This window comes from Strongylocentrotus purpuratus, unplaced genomic scaffold (assembly GCF_000002235.5).
Source record: "Strongylocentrotus purpuratus isolate Spur 01 unplaced genomic scaffold, Spur_5.0 spur5_scaffold_1, whole genome shotgun sequence".
In the NCBI taxonomy this organism is placed as follows: domain Eukaryota; kingdom Metazoa; phylum Echinodermata; class Echinoidea; order Camarodonta; family Strongylocentrotidae; genus Strongylocentrotus; species Strongylocentrotus purpuratus.
In genome coordinates this window covers 32,569,721-32,590,098 of record NW_022145594.1, presented here as the reverse complement: position 1 = coordinate 32,590,098, position 20,378 = coordinate 32,569,721, and the positions used below count along the sequence as shown (strand labels likewise).

At 36.9% G+C, this 20,378-nt stretch overlaps 1 protein-coding gene across 3 annotated transcripts in view; it reads right to left on the bottom strand.

The window, feature by feature from the left end:
- Window positions 1-19,945, bottom strand: part of LOC581462 (roundabout homolog 1) — a 77,113-nt gene extending 57,168 nt beyond the window's left edge. For 2 of the 3 annotated variants that reach the window (XM_030978068.1, XM_011662551.2), the window contains exon 1: window positions 19,885-19,945. The gene's annotated coding sequence lies outside the window, so the exon portion shown is untranslated. Of the gene's footprint in view, window positions 1-4,231; window positions 4,496-19,884 lie in introns of those variants that run through there. The other variant, XM_030978070.1, reaches the window with a different exon arrangement.
- Between the last annotated feature and the right edge of the window lie 433 nt (window positions 19,946-20,378).

Here is a 20,378-nt window from a genome sequence, read left to right as displayed (position 1 = left end):
AATGTTGGTGCAATCTTTTATAAAAAGGCACATTGCACATTTCAGTTTCATATCTTAAAAACACAAGTTGGGTAATGTTGTGATGAAATATATACAACTGCCCCTAGGGGCCTAAATAAATCACAGACACAGAGGAAACCAGATGGTCAGCTGGGCAGGACCAGGTTATCGCTCTAATTTCCTAGCAAGCACGCCCCCACAATCCTGACACCAAACCTGCCAAGGTTGCATCGGCTTTTGATGGGTAAGAGTTCTTCTTGAAGTTCTTCAATCTTTAAAGCCTGTCTAGGTCACTGACAGGTAATTATCTCATCAAATCAGCTCTCAATTAACAGAAGAAAAAGTGGATCATGGGGGACCAACATGCACCGATTAGGCATTGCTTGCTATACAGAGGGCGCAATTAGCTATAAGTAGAGCAGTGGGGCTTTAAATCATCATCTTTAAATCTCTCTCTCTCCCTCTCTCTCTCTTTGCATTTCTCTTCTCTTCCTACATGTACATGTGTATCTTCTATGCTCTTCTCCGCAATGCCAACAAACACGTTTAAACGGGAGGGGAAGTATGATTTTCAATTAAATTTAATAATCAATAAACAAAGTCTTTGATGATTTTGATTGCCTGACATGGACAACCACTACTTTTCATTTTCAAATATGTTGCTGGCAGAGCATTTCGGTGGCTTCACCCCCATCAACTGCTAGTGTCAAGTTGTCAAGGCTTGGTGAATGAAAGATCATCCCTTTGGAGCCAGAAGGCCATTAACTCTGTATAAAATAACATGAAATAACGTTCGTCTGGCTCCAAACGAACGTTTTATATGATCTCAGTGAATACATCATTGTCACATGAGGGGACTTTCGAAATGCAACTTTGAGAGGAAACTATAAAATACACAAAAAGATGCATCGCCGCTGTCACATGAACATCTCAAGTTACATTCGGCATGTGATAAGTTGATTACTCTGCCGACCAGGATGGGGTAAGATTCCAATAGAATATTCATAGTTTCGCATTTTTTCGTCCACATGGAATAAATCGAGGAGTCAATTGCATGGCTGCTTCATTGATGGTGTGCGAAATGAAGTTGTATAGGTTTACATTCTCATGTGATTTCTAAAAAGTGACAGTATTCCTTCTGTTCTTGCCCCTTCGTGTTTGTTTATCTCTCGTTTCCCCTTTTAAAACCCTTATTTTTACCCCTTCTATCTCTATCTTCCACTACGTCCATCCATCTCTATCGCTCTCTCTCTCTCTCTTTCCCTTTCTCTTCTCTTCTCTTCTCTTCTCTTCTCTTCTCTTCTCTTCTCTTCTCTTCTCTTCTCTTCTCTTTCAATCTCTCCTTCCTCTCTTCTCTCCCCTCCACTATTTTGGTATAACCGACCTCTGAGACCTAAAGAAGATCACTTTTTTCAGAAGAACAGTCTTGGGGTGCTTGCTGCATTCACACTTAATTGCACTATTGCGTGCTCTCAATAAAGACTTTGCAAAGTGTGAATGAAGACACTTTATATGTACAATGTACATGTAGATGAGTGTGGATTATATAAACTGTATGCATCCAAATTAAGGAGCAGTCTATCACCCTTAGTGCCTCATTCACTTAATCTGCCGCTGGATATTGTCAGCCAGAGTGGTAGAGCAAACCTATTTACACTAGGATGGGGCAACCCAAAATATACTTGATCTAAGATTTGTTCATAGATACAGGGTTAGGGAAAAGTTGCAATTGGATATAGTTTAGGGTTAGGGTCACAATTGGATTTTACTTTAGAGTTAGGATTGGTTTGGATTGGATTGGGGTTGGGTAGCATAGAAAATCAAAAAAGTGTTCCGGAGCATGTGTCCTGCACTCCTAGCTCTCAACGGAATAGGATGTCATCCAACAAAAATAATACTGGTAATACTGGTAATAAAGAATGGTCTCTGTATAACAGGAAATCATGTGGACTTCTGACTACTGTACCATACAGACGACAACTGACAACTATGTTAGTAGTAATATACAGACTGCAAGCTACAATGTACATTAGGTCTACTCTACCCCATAGGCTCTGTACTGTAGCTGCTCCTGACACAGGCGGAGACGGACAGAGTTAGGCTCAGCTCAAGGCTTTATCGTGGAATTGTGTTCAAGTGTCAAATTAGAGTCTGTAGCTGCAGACTATTTGACGACAGGTTCCAGGCCAATCAAAACATAGTAAAAGCAAAGGAAATAGGCATGTAATGACCTCCCTGTCTAATCAATCTGTTATATTTACTGCCACTGATCTGAGGCTAGTATCCTGTTGATAAAGGGTCACTAAAAGTGATAGACAAAAGTCACATAAGCAATTGTAATAATGACAATTGCACAAGCAGGCTACTGTTCTAGGACAACATGTACCTCCTGCACAACTAACTCAGGAAACTATTCCCTGGACACCTGGCAACACTCCCAATGTATAGGTTATTTAATTTAGTACAAGTTTCAATGACTAAACTATTTTCTAACAAGAAAAAAAAAGAGGTCTTTATAGACAGGTGGTCTTTCTTGTGGTTGTTAAAGCAGGTCGGACTGTAATCAATTGATGCAAGTGCATTGTCTATCCAGTACTGGCTAGTTTCAACAAGAGTGAAAGGGCAGATGACCCTCTGGAAATTTTCCCATGACCCTCTTTATACTTTTCAAAGCTCCCCTAGTAATGCATTCAAGTAAAGTGTCAAGCCAATAAATTGTCAACTGTGTAGAGGAAAAGTTGACTGAACTCAGGGGATGTTTGTACTTCTTTAGATTCCCTGCAGGAATATTCAGATCTCCTTATTGGTGTAAGGGGTTTCCTTCTATCCTGTTACCCAGCTTTATTTCCCCGCCAATTCTATACTAGTACTAGTCTTGCTCTTCTAAGACTCCAGGCAAATACTACATGTACATGTACAGTATGTTCATTTTGTCAATCTTGGCCCTTGTTGCAAAAGACTTACTATTGATGGTAACTTTGCCATCAATATTAACTACCACATATGGCAACATCACTCATCAGCCAATCAAATCCATGGAAGTTATCTTTAATGGCGAAGGTGCATAGAACTTATCATAGATGGTTACTTTGAAATCAATATTCACTAACGTGGCAAATCGAAGGACCCATGAAAGTTTATAATGAATGACAAAGTTAATCGATCGTTTATACTCAACGGGCCAAGATAAGTCTTTCTACAGGCCGGAGTGAGACTTTCTGCTATTACAATGTACATCCAAGAAAATATGCAGTACTTGGCCTAAATGAAGTCTTTCAAAGTCCGGAACCTCCAGATCTTTAGCCTCAACCCTCATCAAGATTTTGCAAAACTAAAATCGAATACATTTCTTAAAATAAAATTTGTGAGTTTGGAAGTATCAACAGTATACACCAAAATATGAAAGAGAGATCACTATAGGGGTAAAATACAAATAAAATCAAAATATGATCCAAACTAAAGAAAAAATTATCATTCAGTCAACCAGAAAGAACAACAGCTTGATTAAAAGTTTGAAACAGGTAAATATGCACGATCATATGCAAAAGTAGGAACTAGAAGTCGATAAAAAGCAAGAAATTCCCTTTTAACCATGAACAATTTTACAACTCAAACCATGTACAATGGCCCTTTCCAGATAATAACACATCCGAGACTTCCATTTTCTGGTCATAAATATCCATAAGTATGAAATTTTTTTGTTTGCACAAGGGAAGAGCAGAATATTTACACAACAAGAACAATAGAACAATACTAAGGATGCTACATAAACAGAATAATATTACTAAACTATGAGCTAGCTATTGTTTGATAAACCACAATACAAATTCCTAAACACCATCTGAAAGAAAAACCTGTCTGAAGCGATGCAAAGATTCAAAGAAAAACAAATAACTTAATATCTATACTAAAGTATGAATTTGTTAGTTTGCACAAGGGAAGAGCAGAGTATTTACAAAACAAGAACAATAGAACAATACTTAAGTATGCTTCATAGACAGACAAATATTACTAAACTATGAGCTAGCTATTGTTTGATCAACCACAACAGAAATTCCTTAACACCAACTGAAAGAAAAACCTGCAAAGATTCAAAGAAAAACAAATTTATGACATGAGTCATGATTTCTCTTGACTTTGCATTCCATTCACAGGAAATGTAAATATGATTAGAGTCGAACAATGATAACAACCGGACAATGAATGGAAAAAAACGTTTTTAAAACGTTACCTGCCAGCAAACAAAGAGCTTTCCTCCCACGGTATGAAGTCAGCTGTGTGCTCTGCTTGAGCCCAACCAGCGAGTGCAAGTATGCCGCATTCATTAGCAGAACTGTGTCCCTGATGATCATTTCATCTCGCAATCCACTTGGCCCCATTCAGACAAGAATACCCATTTGGACAAGACATGAGCATTTCTTATGCAAAGTCTACAATGTACTGTATATCTTAAGTAAACGGTATGGAGCAATATACATGGACTAACAAATTTGTTCTTGTCTGAATGTCATGCAAATTGTACAGAGAAATAGACATTTGAGTATCGTTTCAGGGTCTGTCACCCGTGTGAACATCACTAAGAAGTGAACTCACACCAAGGAGATAGGAGTGCTCTCCCAACTCACATAGCGTAGTTCATGTATACCGGTATGTACAGTATATAAACTTGATGGGGCTTATCACGCGTGTGCGCGAATATGACCTACCAACTTACATCTGTATTCACGCAACAAACACACAAGGTAAAAGCCTATGAAGTGAACATGTCTGGTGAAAGTTAACCTCCCAAACAGACCCAAAGCGTTTTCTTTTTTAATCCAATTTTCCAAAACATAATATTTGACTACCGGTACTCTTGCACTAGTTGTACAGCCCTTTTGCAATATAAACATGTACCTGTCAAAGTACCAATATGATACATGTACACACACGGTTAATCTTTATGTAAATGTTTCTTTAGTACAAATTTTGTATAAATTTTCTCTTGTGTAAATGGGGGTATTGGAGTACATGTATAGTGCTTAATCCGGGGATTACCATCCATGGCAAATTGTCTACATTAGAATCCAATAGACGCAAGATAAGAGCATTTGAGGGCAATCCCATACTGACAGCATGAAATCTCTTATCATTCGTAGAGGCTAAATCTTTTAGTAAAATTAAAGTACATTTAAAATCCCCTAGGATGTACATTTGTATAATTTTTATGATCTCGAGTTCCAGACCATGAGTCCTTTTATAAACATGTTTTTTTTCCTTAACCCCTTCAATGTTGAAGTTTACTAAACTTGTTTTTCAAATGTAAATTTTCCAAGATTTTTGAGATTCCGAGGATTCGATCAAAGTGCCCATTTCAATATATCTTTTGATAACACTCTATTTCAGGATGTACTTTTTTGTTTTCTGTACCTATACAAATTACAACGCATGAGTTAATAATGATTTTTACAGAAAGACAAGTTTTGCTTTGTTGAAAAAGTAATTAGATAGACAGGATCGAGATTGGAGGGGGAGGGGGTCAACCACCTACTGAAATGAAAGAGTTAACTGAGAAGATTTTATTAAAGTGAATCTCCTTTATTTGTATGTGTAACCTTTATTAATGATAAAGATCGGAAGTGTAATGTTTCTTTCAAAAGGAAGATCCGGAAACAGTCAAGCAGGATTTTAATATCTTCATATATACATTTAATAGTGGATAAGCTTATCATTACTTCTTGTCTAAGAGTAAAAATATATCATATACATTTTTTATATATAAATATTAAAGCTCATGAAGAATATTTTGCATTCTCTAATATGAATACTGTACATATATTTATATGAGTGTACACAAAATATTCTTCATAAACTTGCCACACTATGAAACAAAATCATGACCCAGGCCATAATTCAGCATTAAAAACAAATATGATGCAAATTCATTCTGTAAGAACATTTTAATTTTAGGAGAATCGCAAAAAATTGATTACCTGTGGACATTTAATATGGAACAATGAGACTTTGTGAACGAGAACAATGCACACAATGTACAGTGTATGACTACAAATACATGTATATTAATTAGGATCTTGAAATATGCAACCTTCAATGATTATTGAGGAAAACTGGAATCCAAATATTATATAAATAGATCAAACTTTGGAGTGTTGCCAACGAAAATACTGACAGGAAGATGGAACTTTCATTAGCTGTATTGTGATTGCATTGTTTCGTTTCCTCTTTTTGTTTGGCTCGGTCCTACATTAAAAAGTAAAGTTGTCGACATGTCATTGTGAAATTGGCAATGTACATGGAGGCACATATACATGTACATGTATTGTTCCTGTACCCCCCCCCCCCCCCACCCTCAACACTGTACATGAACTTTCCTTAAACTGCTGCCTCTGTCTTCATCTATCCATCTTTCTCTCTACATTGCTTACTTTAAATTTTCCCTTTTCCCTCATTCTACATGAATAACCCCTTTCGATCTGTCTGTCTGTCTCTATCTCTCTGTCTGTCTCTCTCTCTCTCTCTCTCTCTCTCTCTCTCTCTATATATATATATATATATATATATATATATCTCTATCTATCTGCATATATCTACCTAAAATAGACATATCTGCTGTCTTTGAATTTCTCTCTCCTCGTCTTTGATTACTTTCTACTCTCCCCTCCATGCCCACACTGCCCACCCTCCTTTCTCCCATTCCCCTCTCTCTCTCCCTCCCTTGCCTCCCTCTCTCTCCTCCTTCTCTCCCTCCCCTTCATGACTCTCTTCAATCCTCTCCCCATTCTCTCTCTCTCTTTCTCTTTCTCTCCGCACAATCCCAATGCACTTTCAAAACTTCCTCCCTCTCCCCGTCTCTCTCTCCCTCTCTCCCACCGTCTACCTCCCTCTCTCTTTCTCTGCCTCTCTTCCCTTTCTCCCCTCCCCATCTTTCTCTCCTGCACCTCTCACTCCAGCTAATCAATACAGTTTTATATTTCCCTCCAACCCTTTAACCTCCACTCGAGCCCAATGTACTTTCTACGCCCCTCCCTCCACCCCCTCCCCCCACCTTCTCTCTCTCTCTCTCTCTCTCTCTCTCTCTCTCTCTTCATCTCTCTCCTCTGCCCCTACCCTCCCTCCTTCCCTCCCTCTCCACCTGTTCTTCCCTCACAATCTCTCCCATGCCCCTCTCACTCCAGCTGATCAATACAGTTTTATATTTCCCTCCAACCCTCCAAACTCCACACGGGCCGAATATACTTTTTTACATCCCCCCTACCCTCTCTCTCTCTCTCTTTCCTCTCCTCCCCTCCCTCTTTCCCTCCCTCTCCACCTTTTCTTCCCTCACCATCTCCCATGCCCCTCTCACTCCAGCTGATCAATACAGTTCTATATTTCCCTCCAACCCTTCAACCTCCACTCGAGCCCAATCTACTTTCTACATTCCTCTCCCCCCCCCCTCCATCTCTCCCTCCTCTCCCTCTCTCTCCCTCTCTCTCTCTCTCTCTCTCCATCCCTCTCCTTCTCCATTGCTCCCTCCCTCCCCTCCCCTACTCCCTTTTTACATTCCTCCTCCCCCTCTCTCTCTCTCTCTCTCTCTCCTCCTCCATCCATCCCTCCCTCCCTTACGTTCCCTCCCCTACTCCCTTCCCCCCTCTCCATCTTTTATTCCCTCACCATCTCCCATGCCTTTCTCACTCCAGCTACCTAATCAATACAGTTCTATATTTTCCTTCAACCCCTCAGCCTCAAAACAATCCCTTTCTACACTGTACGTGCCCTGCCTGTTCTCCTCTATTCAAATTCAACTGCACGATGCCTCGCGACCCTCAAATCTTCGTCTAAGTCACTGCATTTTTAAGTTCTCGATTACCGTATCACTTTAAAGGCGCTATTTTTTTTAGTTAAAAATTAGAAAGTCGTTGGATCGTGCATAAATATACTTTTAAACTTGCTTGAAGACACAAAAATTTCACAAAAAGAATGTTAAATTGACAAGTGTCTCAAAATAAAGATTTTCCTCCAACCAAGTAGGCCTTACATATATTGTGAAAGCATTCCTTTTTGATTCTGGGTGCATCTAATAAATTATACAAGGGATAAGAGGCCCATAACCTAGATTTATGAAATTATTTCAACAACTAATGGCAATTTTCAAAACTGTTTAGCTTTCCACAGCTGCCAAACCAGCATCTACTCCTTCTTTTTCACTCATGTTCATGTAAAAGCAGCCAATGTGCAATTTTAAGAGGAATATTGAATCTATGAATAGAAAATATAAAAAAATCAACCCATGAATGCTCCCCAGGGAGTGGAAAATGTGCATACATTGTGTGCAGGTTAGCCTCAATCCAATGACCGGGGTAATAATATATCTGTAAAGCACTTTAATAGGCACTCCGTTGTATCAATGTATTTGGCGCTATATAAAAACTGAATATTATTATTATTATTATTATTATTAAAAGCAGCCAGTGGGTAATTTTAAGAGGAGCATTGAATCTATATGAATAGAAAGAGAAAAAAAAAAATCAACCTATGAAACTGAATGAATGAATCATTAAAAAAAATGAGTTTGCTCCAAATTCACAACTGGAGGAGATGAATTGGATCATAAAACAAATACCTGGGTAGTTTAGAGATGACGCACTGCATACCGTTCAATGAACACCGGAATCCAGACAGTTCCTGCTCTTTTCATACACAATGCACATCATGTACGGTATGCACGGAAAAAAGTAAATAGCAACCAGTCACATTTCAGTGAATGCTTGAATAATTGTTCAAATCGATTTGATGCATTTCCTGTGAGTACCCGAATCAATATGGTCAAGGCCACTGTACTAGGGATGTACAAAAAGGACACCCTCGCACAAAATTAATATCTGGTCTGCAGTTTCTGCACTTCTTTGTGACATGTAATTAAACATACATACACACATGCATGTATTAATAACAAATAATCCCAAAATAAGCCCTTTACTATAGTTATAAAATAACCACAAAAAAGAGATAAATTTTAAATATACCATGGACCTCCATGATTAAACTAAGAACATGGCATTAAACGTATGTGAATTAGATGTGAAAGAATATAAATTAAAAGGCCAAATAAAAAAATTAAAAAATGTTTATATAGCGTCCTGTTTTTTTGAAAATAGGAAGGAAGAGTCCCTTTTTTTTTTTCTTTCAAAATGGCCCCTCAAAATGGCCGCTCGGTACATTTTCCCCGACAGTTGGGTCTTTTTTTCAAGATGGCCGCCGACCTTTTTTTCTTTCTTTTTTAAATCAGAAATAGATCCATCTTAGCAGTGTTTTTCTCTTTTTTTTTCTTAAAAAAAATAAAAATAAAATAAAATAATTTTAATTAATTTAAAAAATAGGAGGCGGCCCCCAAAAAGGAAGCGGGCAGGGACGCTAAACATGTTTATTTTTTTAAGTGGCCTAATGCAGATGGACCAAGAATGTAGACGTGTATTGTAGGGCTTGTAGGCCTACAGCAATGTACAGCACACACTGTACATGTACCTTTTGAATGTATTCTTCCAATTCTACATTTTGGGAACAAGTACTGTACGTACACTACAAACTTTAACAAGGATTTCAAACTGGATTAAAGTTGAAATATAGAGAGTTTTAAAAAATGCAGTTGAGTAAAATGTGGATTTCAACAAAATAATAGGGCTTTTCCACAAGAAATGTGCATCTTTAGAATGATAACATACATTATTTGTTCAATTGAGAGATTCTTTTTTGTAGAATTTAGTTTTTTAAAAAGGAGCTCTGAACCAGCGCAGCTGAATATATTTTGTATAAAAGCTGCGCTATATAACTTTATTATTACTGTTATCATTATTATGATACTGATAGGTGCCCATGTGGTTGACAGCCTGTTACACTGCCATACTATATATTCTACAATCTAAACTTACACGCTTCATACTAAAATTAAACCCAAATCATGTACCGGTATATGTTCTTTAGAAGTGTGTGAAAAAATGTAAGTCAATCTAAAAACGGGATTAATATATGATTTAGTTTTCCTTTTCCTTTTCTTCGCTCTTCAATGCAACGGGGGTTGGCGGCTTGGTGCAACATAAACAGTGAAATTTGGATTTAGCAGACCAACAATAAACACTACTCTACGTCTCTACCATTATTCTCGTAATAATACACCTGTATATACTGCAGTACTTTTGAGCTGGTGTGAGAAGGAGAGCGAAAGCAAATTTTTTTTCCCCAATGGCTTCCCTCTCCCTTTCTTTCTCCGTTTTCTTTTCTTTCATATTTTAGTCATTTGTTGGGAGGGACACATGTCCCCTCATAATGTCCCCTGAGACAACACCACTTTGTAGCTTTCAAATATTGAACAAAAATGATATTCACAAAATATGACTGAATAGATGATTTGGGTTTATCACCTCCTTTCTTCAATGCAACAGAGATTGGTGCAACATAAACATTGAAATCTCAATTTAGCGGACCAACAATAAACACTACTCTGCCATCGTTCTCATAATAATACACCTGTACTGCAGTGCTTTTGAATTGGTGTGTGAGCGAGAATGATAGTGAAAGGAATTGACAAGCAGAGCACACGCCGTGAAGGGCATGCAGGTCTGCTGGTCCATATAATGCTAGGCCTGTCCCCATCGGCTCGAGTTTGCCAAATAGCCCGCTACTTCAGATCCAGGAAATTAGCCAGATCACGAATTAGTAGGCTCTTTGGCAGGTGAAGACGCCAAAAAGCAGGCTATTTGCTCGGGAAATCTTCCCAAGACATCTTGAGCTAGTTTACAAAATAGCCAGCTATTTGTGGTCTGTCCTCACCAGCCCGAAGACTCGCACTACGCGCGGACACTGAGCAAATTGTCCAGCTAATTTCTTGAGCTGGATTTTCGAGCTGATGAGGACGTGATTTGTAACTTCAGACTAATTTCCAGGATCACAAAATAGCGGGCTATTTGGCCAACCCGGGCTGATGAGGACAGACCTATAGCAAGGCAAGGGAGGTTGAGGAATGACTCATAGTATAGCAGTCACATTACAGCTGTACATACCCACGGCACCTGTTTGGGCTCTAGAACCAAAGCAGGGAGGTTGAAGTTTAAAGGGAACTTATCAATTAAAAAATGAGATGAGTGATTACTTGCAGAATGATAAATGAAGGGGCTTCTTTTAAATCGATCTTTCCATCCCCCAAGTTCTATTTTTACCTTTCAAAAATGGCAAAACTGAACTTTTAAGCACCAAATATAAGTGGCTTTATTTGTCCTTATGGCTTCTTCTGAGTTCATCAGTTGGTTGGGCGGAGGTACCATTACGATTACAGTGATTAAGTTTGCTCTCTTCTTCCCTGGCCGCCATCTTTTGCACTCAGAATATTGCTACAAAAATTTGTATTTGTATAATTTTTGTCATTCTAATTTTGTAATCACCATGATTATATTGAATTATTTCTTGAAAGTGCCAAATAAATAATTTATTAAAAAAATGTACATGTAGTGCATAGAATTACTCCCACACGAATCTTACACTGAAATATGAAATACGATGAATCAATGTAATTTTGTCTTTGTCAGAACAAGAAAACGCATTCTTTAATAGTCCAAGTATACAATTTTCATATCCCGGCCCCTAAATATTCATAAATTTGTATGTCTACACATCATTCAAACATCAGCAAAAATTAGTCAAAATATTACTTCTTGTGTAGTATTCACTATCTGGTGAAGAAAACATTTGCCGAGAATCGACTTCCAATCTCTTCATGAGCACGGAGGCATACAAGTCTCACAGATCTACAGGTACATATAGCAAGTGACATCTTGGATAACAGTGGGCCTCTCTGGAGGGCCTACTATACAGGCAGAGTCATACTCACATACGTACAGCCAAAAAACAAAAACAAATGTTTTTGACACATGATGAACGAAACCTTTCGCCCTTTTCCTCTTCATTTAAAACACAAAAGGCAAAGTTTAAAGTCATCAATGCGCAGAGACCGGACCGGAAAACTGAAAGCTGGTTATATACAAAGAACAGTTGCATTAAAATTGAGTGATAGATTTTGGCTTGAATTTATATTTGAGTTATTGTAGTCACCACACTTTTTTACAGTGCAATGTACTATGCCGACATGGGCAAGTAGATCAAGTACAAATTTATTTCTGATTTGTAAAGTTTGACCAAAATTTTGCAATAAATACACTGCATGTGTGATGAGGGCCTGAGGTTTCAGAGAATGAAATTTGATTTATTTCTGGCATTTTGAAAGCGGTGGCCTACTACAAAATTCAGTTCACCCTTTTATGCAAATGCCCATATTTTGTACTTTGCCATGATTTACGATTCAGTGATTTCAGTGAAAGCAAAGACATTGAATTATGAGTCATCCTTACATAGGCAGATAAAGAGGTTGTGGTGCTATTCAGACTGCTTTTCACTTTAGAAAAAAGAGTTAACTTGTCATGTCAATTGCATTGTGAAGTTATTGGAAAGGATTAAGCCTACAGGACATGTACTGTACTTTAATGGACTTGTACCTACAGTGTACAATAAATGTGAATAATTGTGTATTAATTAATAATTTATTTAATAGCGCGTTACCATACATGTATGCAAGATTAATTGTATATACATGTTCAAATGCACTTTACAATTATGTTTTTGACAGAAGAGGTGAGTTTTGAGATATTTTTGTTGGTTGTGAAGAAATCTAGATACATGTAGGGGTGTATTCAAGCAACACTTTTTCACCCTAGAAACACGGTTTTCAAAGACGACGACCGTATTTAATTCAAAAAGCACGCGGCGAAGTTGACCTATACTTCCTGGTTCAAACGGCGCAGTGTGATGAGCAGTGGCTGGGCTTGAAATGAGCGAGAATCAGCGTTGATGAAAAATCGCTTGAACGCTCTCCCGCAGTAACCATGTTTTTTAATGGCGTTTTGATTTGTGATTCATGTTTGTGATTCTAGCTTTAACAAATCGCTTGAACGCACTCTAGGTTATTCCAGTTTGGGAGCAGCCGTTGTGAATGCTCAGTCACCAAGTGTGGGAAGCATCTTGAGAGACAGATGGTGCAACGTGATGCCTTGTGAGAGAGGCGAGGGGAGTACCGGTATGGGTGCCTGATAGCTATGAGTTCAGGGGGTGTTTCACAAAGATCCCAAGTCGAACTTAACTCTAAAGTTGGACTTAAAAATTATGGAGAGCCATTTGTAGCCTTAAAATAAGATATATTCAGAAGCGAAAATTCAAGTAGTTTAGACTTTTTATTAATTCCACATCAAGAACATGAAATCTTCTTGATAATAGACAATATGAATGATTTGAATCAACATTTTATGCCTTTTAAGCTAACTTTTACAAAATATTTTCAAAGATGCCAACGGCTTTCCATAATTGTTAAGTCCAACTAAGAGTTACGTTCGACTTTAAGATCTTTGTAAAACACCTCCCAGATACATGTAGGTAGGGAGGAGCCAGACCATGGATGCATTTATTTGAAGGTGAGAAAAATTATTTTGTTATATTGTGACTGTATGTAATGTGGATTCATACTACCGACTCTTGAATCTTGCTGGAGAACTTGTGCAGGGAAAAGCAGTGCACAAAAATCTGGGTATTTGGGACTACACACACAAACTTGATCCAAGTTTCAAACTATTTATAAATCTAACATAATTAAGAACAACTTTGAGAGTCATGGTAGCAGCACAACAGTGCCCTAACAACAATATAACAACTTCATTAGATGTTAAAGAAGGTTCTTAAAACTCTCCTATTCAATGATGGTTGTGAACTTCTAACGCGTGTATGTTAATTTGTTTAAACTCTGTAAAGTGCTGTAAAACTATATGTACAGTATTAAGTGCACTACATAAATGAATTATTATTATCATTATTTTGAATAAATTAACAATGTGAGCAAAAGGCAGATTTCACGAACAATACTTTTAAAGTGACATTCCTAATACAGGGCTCAACATCAACTTAACATTTAAGGGTTTGTATGCTTGAGCCCTACGTAAAATATTCAGATTTTGTTTAGGTCCAGACTTAAGATTTTTGGGGGCCCATGTGTCCGATGCACATGTTAGTGTCCAGGGGGTGTTTCACAAAGACTAAGATCAACTTTAAGTTGGACGTAACTATGGCAGGCCATTCATGTCACTGTTTGCTTTCACGTTTTACTGGCATTGGTCTCTCAAGAGACGTACACAATTTTTGTCACAAATCTACAGAATTTACATTTTTTGATAATTCGTCATTGAAGGACAAAATATTATCTAAAGATCATGATTGTGAAGGCAATCAGTTGCATGAATGGCCTGCCATAGTTAAGTCCAACTTAAAGTCGATCTTAGTCTTTGTGAAACACCCCCCTGGTATTATAAAAATTATATGTAAAAATCTCCATGTACATGTATATAAGCTCATATGTTTACACCTTTACAACTTTACAAGAATAAATCTTCTCTTTAAACTGTTGGGACAAGGATAATAGGCTAATGGTTGTATTAACCTTTTAAATGCAGTCAAATGGCTATTGACATGAAAGGTCAACAAACTCTGTAGCTGGTAACTAGCATTCAAGGTCAAATTCAAGGTCAAGGTCATGTCCATTAATTCCTTTTCAATGTCAAGGACAATGTCAAACAGGTGTAGTCACCATAAAAGTGTTTCACTACAATGTCTAATTGTCTATGGTAGACTGTACAACAGTCACCTCAAATCTCATAGAGAAGATTATGTTCTTGAAAGGATCAAAAATAGTTTGTGAGGTTTTCTGATTTATTGTACAGTACATGATCAGTTTGGCAGAATTTCATTGTAGAAATGTCTCCACCATTAAATATTAAGTTGGTTTTAATAGAAGCAGAAAAGAAGCAGAAAAGAAGCAGAAAAGAAGCAGAAAAGAAGCAGAAAAAAAACAGAAAATGAGAGAAACTGGAGAGTGAAAGTTTGAGAAAAATCCAATCAAAAATAAGAAAGTTATGAAAGTACTGTATGAAGTTGCTATTGATCAATCAAACACAGATTGCAACTCTGTGACATCCTGCGAGCTCCCCTCTCATTTAGTCAGAAATTTCTATTTTTGCCCAAAGGAGAATTTCTGATCATATATGCACCCTAAATATAATTGTTTCAAATATAATCTTATACAACCCCTGTATGAAACAAATCTATTCCGTCATCAATAGTGAAGTAAATTTAAGGTTATGAAATTGTATGTACAGAGCAAATAGGAGAGGAGCTCACAAGATACATATTATGTCACAGTGTTGCCAACTTGTGTTTGATGGATCGCATTTGAATTGTTTCTCTCATGTTTCTGCTTCTGTTAAAACCAACTTAATATCAGGGTGGACTTCCCCTTTAACTAAGGAGACATTCCTAGGATGGCTCTTCAATTGCCCACTTGAAATCCCAAATCAAACAACAAAAGAATGTTTCTAATGCATTTTGGAAGAAAATAAACATGAATAGAAACAATTTCCCAGTTTTGTCTTGTTTGTGAATGGTTTCATATCAGTCATGGAAACTAAATTTCTCAAAATAAATACACAACAGCTGGTAAAGTGATGTTAAACCAAGAGTAATCTAAAAATAAAAATTGAAAGCATCGAACATGAGAACACTTTATCTGTATACCGGTAGCACAGACAGATCTTATGCAAAAATAAGTTTGGAAAGGAAGTGTTGTATAGAATTTCTGTATCAACCATGTAGCGGTCTAGCGGACAGTATTTCATTTCACACTTGAAATCACTTAGGTAATTTGCAAGTCAATATGTGAATGTGCTGCTGGGCTATTTAACCTTCAAGTGGATCAGCTACATTACGTCAGCTATGTTCACATAGCAGCGTCCAAGTTAAAATTTGCGAAACCTCAAAAGGCCCTTCTTCATTAACTCAAAATTGCCAAATATCCCGATATTTTAACTACCGTAATTAACGGTGTATTAACCGCACCTTTTTGCTGCCAAAAAAAATTCAAAGTCGGGGGTAATCATATAATCATCCCAAGAAATCTTGAGCTAGTTTGCAAAATATCCCGCTATTTGTCCAGTGCATCCTCACCAGCCCCTGAAATTCGCATTATGCATGAACGCTGAGCAAAATATCTCGAGCTTAGAGGTCGAGTCTCTAGCTGATGAAGACGCGATTTGTAACTTCAGGATTATTTCCCAAATCAGAAATAGCGGGCTATTTGGCAATCTCGAGCTGATAAAGACATGTATACCTGCATGTAAAGTTATAAACTATGATCCACTGACCACGATGAGGGTTCACACGTGACCGCAACAACCGAGTATTGAAAGTTAAAGTTACAGGCAGAAAGCATTCATTTTTCACTACAAGCTGGCATAACCTTACAGTAATAATGTCATCCACTTGAACGGCTCATAATGCTAACCTTATTAGGATCTGTCATGGCTTGTAACTACGAGTTTCATAACCATGAAAGCATCTGCACGGTTCCCAATGTACATGTACAGTTTATAACTACAACCTTATCTTAAAGTTGTGTGAACCTATTAATACGCAATGGGGGTAGTTACACTGCGAGCACAAAAACCCAGCGCATCATTTCACAAAGCCATCAAAAAAATATATACTTTGTAATACTTTGTATTTTCTAATGCCGGGTATAATTCGGTCATTTCATATTTCTTATATTGAAACACAGATGTTCATCACCCTGAAAGCATGAACTGGCCATTGTATTGACATTAAGGACATGTACATGTAATTAATCTCATTATCTATTGATTTCTTAATTTTCAATCCATTTTTTCCACCTTAATTGATATTTGAATGGTCAAACTTCTTTTCTCAAGAGTATTCTGTCCTGTACTTTTGCACTGGGCAGTCACATACCATATTTGAAATTATTATTGAAAAAGGCAGAGAGGTTTTTATCTACAAAACAAAGTTTTGTACAAGCTTGCTTTCATGTACTGTAGGTCCCATCATTTCTTTTCTCAGTTAAATCAGTACTCTATATCAATTGACCAACTATTTTTTACATGTATTATTGATTGTAATTTAATCAAAAACAAAAAAACTTTACATTATTTTGTAAATGTATATGTAACATGAGAAATAGGAAAATAAATGAAATGAAAAGAAATAAAGTTTCCCAGTTCTTTTCCATCCCACTGAAGAAAAGAAACATCATTCTCCTTTCACTTTCAACCATTTCTATTTTCAAGATAAAAATATATTTACTTTCGCTCTCTGAGGAAACAATTATTTTCTAAAGTACTTCACAAACGGAAAGGTTTGTGGTTAATATTATCTTTCAACGTTAGTACAGATGCAATCATTTCAGGATTTGAAACTATTTCTTTCTTTTTGTTGTCTTCAAATTATGCTTAGTACAGTATCTCACCAAGTACATTCAAAACATTATTTGGATTTAATATAACAGCACACTCCTGGAAAAGAAAATAAATATGCCCCAAATGTGTAAGATTAATTAACACTTTGCTCTTATACTGAGAAATGTTGGATGTTGATCCACTTCAAAAGGAAGCATTAATTTTGGAACAAACTGAATGTTATTGAGCCAGCTGAGTCATTCCTCATAAAAACAACTCTTAACGGTTATTTCCTAACACTGTTTACAGATCGGTGAAGATTTTCTATTTGGCAAAAGAGCAAGTATGTATGTTTTATCCTAACAACTCACTTACATTTTGGATACAAATTGAATATGGATATTGTATCATAAAGGCACAAGATGAAAACAATGTGCAAGTGGGGAATTTGGGAAATCTTGCATGATATTGTTTTAGGAAACAGAAAGCTAGAAACAGAAAGAGAGAAAGGTAAAGATGGGGAGAAAGGAAGGGTAGAAAGCGGGGCTCTGGCTTTATGATTACAAGTACATGTACATGTACCGGTACGTTATTCTCAAAGTACTCAATCTTTGCAAAATAACAAGTTAATCTGATTAGTTTTAACTTTTAAACCATGAATTGTACATGTGAACACTGTACAAGCACAGTGTACGTGGATAAGATTTTGTAATTTCTGCAAATTTCCACATAAATGTGAGGAAAAAGTCCTGTATGTATGATCAAGATTTTCAAAATGCTCAAAATATATAGTTCTGGTGTGACTCCTCTCTCTGAGTTCAAAACCACAAGCACTAGGGGTCACGGATTGAGACTGACCAAGCGCATTGCAGATTAGTAGACAAAAGTATTCTTGGTAATTTCTTCTCCAGGTCCAGGAGAATAGATAATATGTGGAACAGCCTACCAAACCAAGTTTTGGAGGCAGGTACTGTTTTTCAGTTTGAAAATAGGCTAGATAAGCTTCAATAGCAGAATGCTAAATTTAAGTATAATTACAGAGCAGCTCCCCCAGACGGCACCTTTAATGGTGAAGTACTTTAATACTTCATCACACGGATCTGGAGTCGGGACATATGATAGAGGCATCTCAACCTAGGTCCAGAAGTTGACCATTTGGAAGTAACCTTATGTAAGTTTATGAGTGATTCTTTTCCATATTTCAATGTTAATATAAAGTTTTAGAAAAAGGAGTGATTTTTGTTCTTCTAAGTTCTAACCATCACAGCCTACACGTGTACCATGGAGACACGGTAGAGGTCTCCATCTAATTTAATTGCTTTGCGAGTTTCAATTCAGTCTTACTCTTTAGATTTAATACTGTAGATGCAATTTGTTGTAGGATTGGAAATTTGGAATCTAAACTAAAAGTTCTTAAATGTTGTTGCAATTGCATATTAACATAACATCACAGACCAATTTGCAGTGTTTTGTTTTAAATTGTTGGTTCTTATTAGCAATTAGTGTAGCATAATTCTTTTTTTTACGAATAGAATTATAAGTAAAAGAAACTTCTGAAGAAGTACATGTAGGTACTTCCCTTTCTCCTTCATTCCTTTTTTTTTCTTCTTTTCCTCCTCTTCTCTATTTTCATTCATTCAATTTACATATGAATTTTTCCAAACTAAAAGTCTTCGGTCTAGAAAATCTAACAAGTAGACCCAACCATGTAAAACAGTCCGATAAATAAGTCTATTTCGTTCAGGGAAATGTTCTGCTGAGACTACGATATCTGGTTTCACTGAATCATTGTCTTGGAGGAGAGATCAACATTTAAAAGATGTTAAAAACTCTTCAGAACAGACAGATTTTTCAGAATGGGTGAGTTAATCTTTGGAACTTCAAAGAAAAGAATAGAATGATTCTTTTTCTTTAGAATTAGAATAAGGACTTTATCATTTCATTGAAATCTCATATTGATCTACCAGAAATTTATTTAGCTTGAATCTTGATACCATCACATGCATTGCATGCCAATTGGCAATGTAGATCTAATACTAATAAATTAGTAATACTACTAGGTCTAATAGTAATAACGTCACAACTTTTTAATTTTTGGCTCTCGCGCGAACTTAAATATATTCTCACTGAAAATGGTACAGTTGACCAAATTCAAGAGGTGAAATTCAACTGTAAACACAAAATCTATGCCTACTTCTGAGACAATCAGTAACTTTAAAAATCTAGCTATTTTGCGGCACTTATTTATTATTTCAAACTGAAACTAGCGACGCGAGCTCGAGCGACGCGATGCAGAGCTAGCTAAGTCGAGTTGCATGCCCTGCCCAGTGTAGGCCGCCGCACCCTTGCTGGACCCGGGCGTGCAGGGGACCGAACAGCGGTGCAAGTGTCTCTCAATCTACCTGCGGTGGGTCGCGGTCTCCATCCTGCTTTTGTCATCGCCATAGTCATACGACAAATACTTCTTCACCTTACAAATTGCGAAACACTTCACAAATCCATATCCCACAATATTCTATCTTGTATATAAATGTGTAAAATACATGAACAGAAGGTATAAAATTCGTCAACTTACCGCAAAAAAAATCACAGAATCCCTCTCCAGCAGTACAGCCGTGCCTTTGTGGCTTCTCATTTTCTAACCTTCGTGTAGTCTAAAGATTTAGGCTCACATTTATGAGAAAGATTATGGTTGTGCAAAATTAAAGAAAATATTGACGAGATATTTTGAATACAAACTTATATTACATTTATAGTTTGTGATAGTTTTTATTCAGTAAAATTGACCTTATTCAAACTACATTCATTTTCTTTAGCATAGATATTCGAAAGTTTAGTAAAGAAGGGTCTGTATTTTTAAACTAAGAACAAATCAAGTCGGGTGTATTATATCGATATGAAGATAATGAAACAACGATTTTCGTTATCCAGACTTTGTGGATTTGTTTTTGTTTTGTTTCTTCCTTTCCTGTCTTTCTTTTTTTTTTTCCTTCGGCTATTTCCAGAACCATTGGCGCCTCTAGCTCTTTGCAAGTCTTCCTTTATTACTCCTCGCATAAGATAAATAAG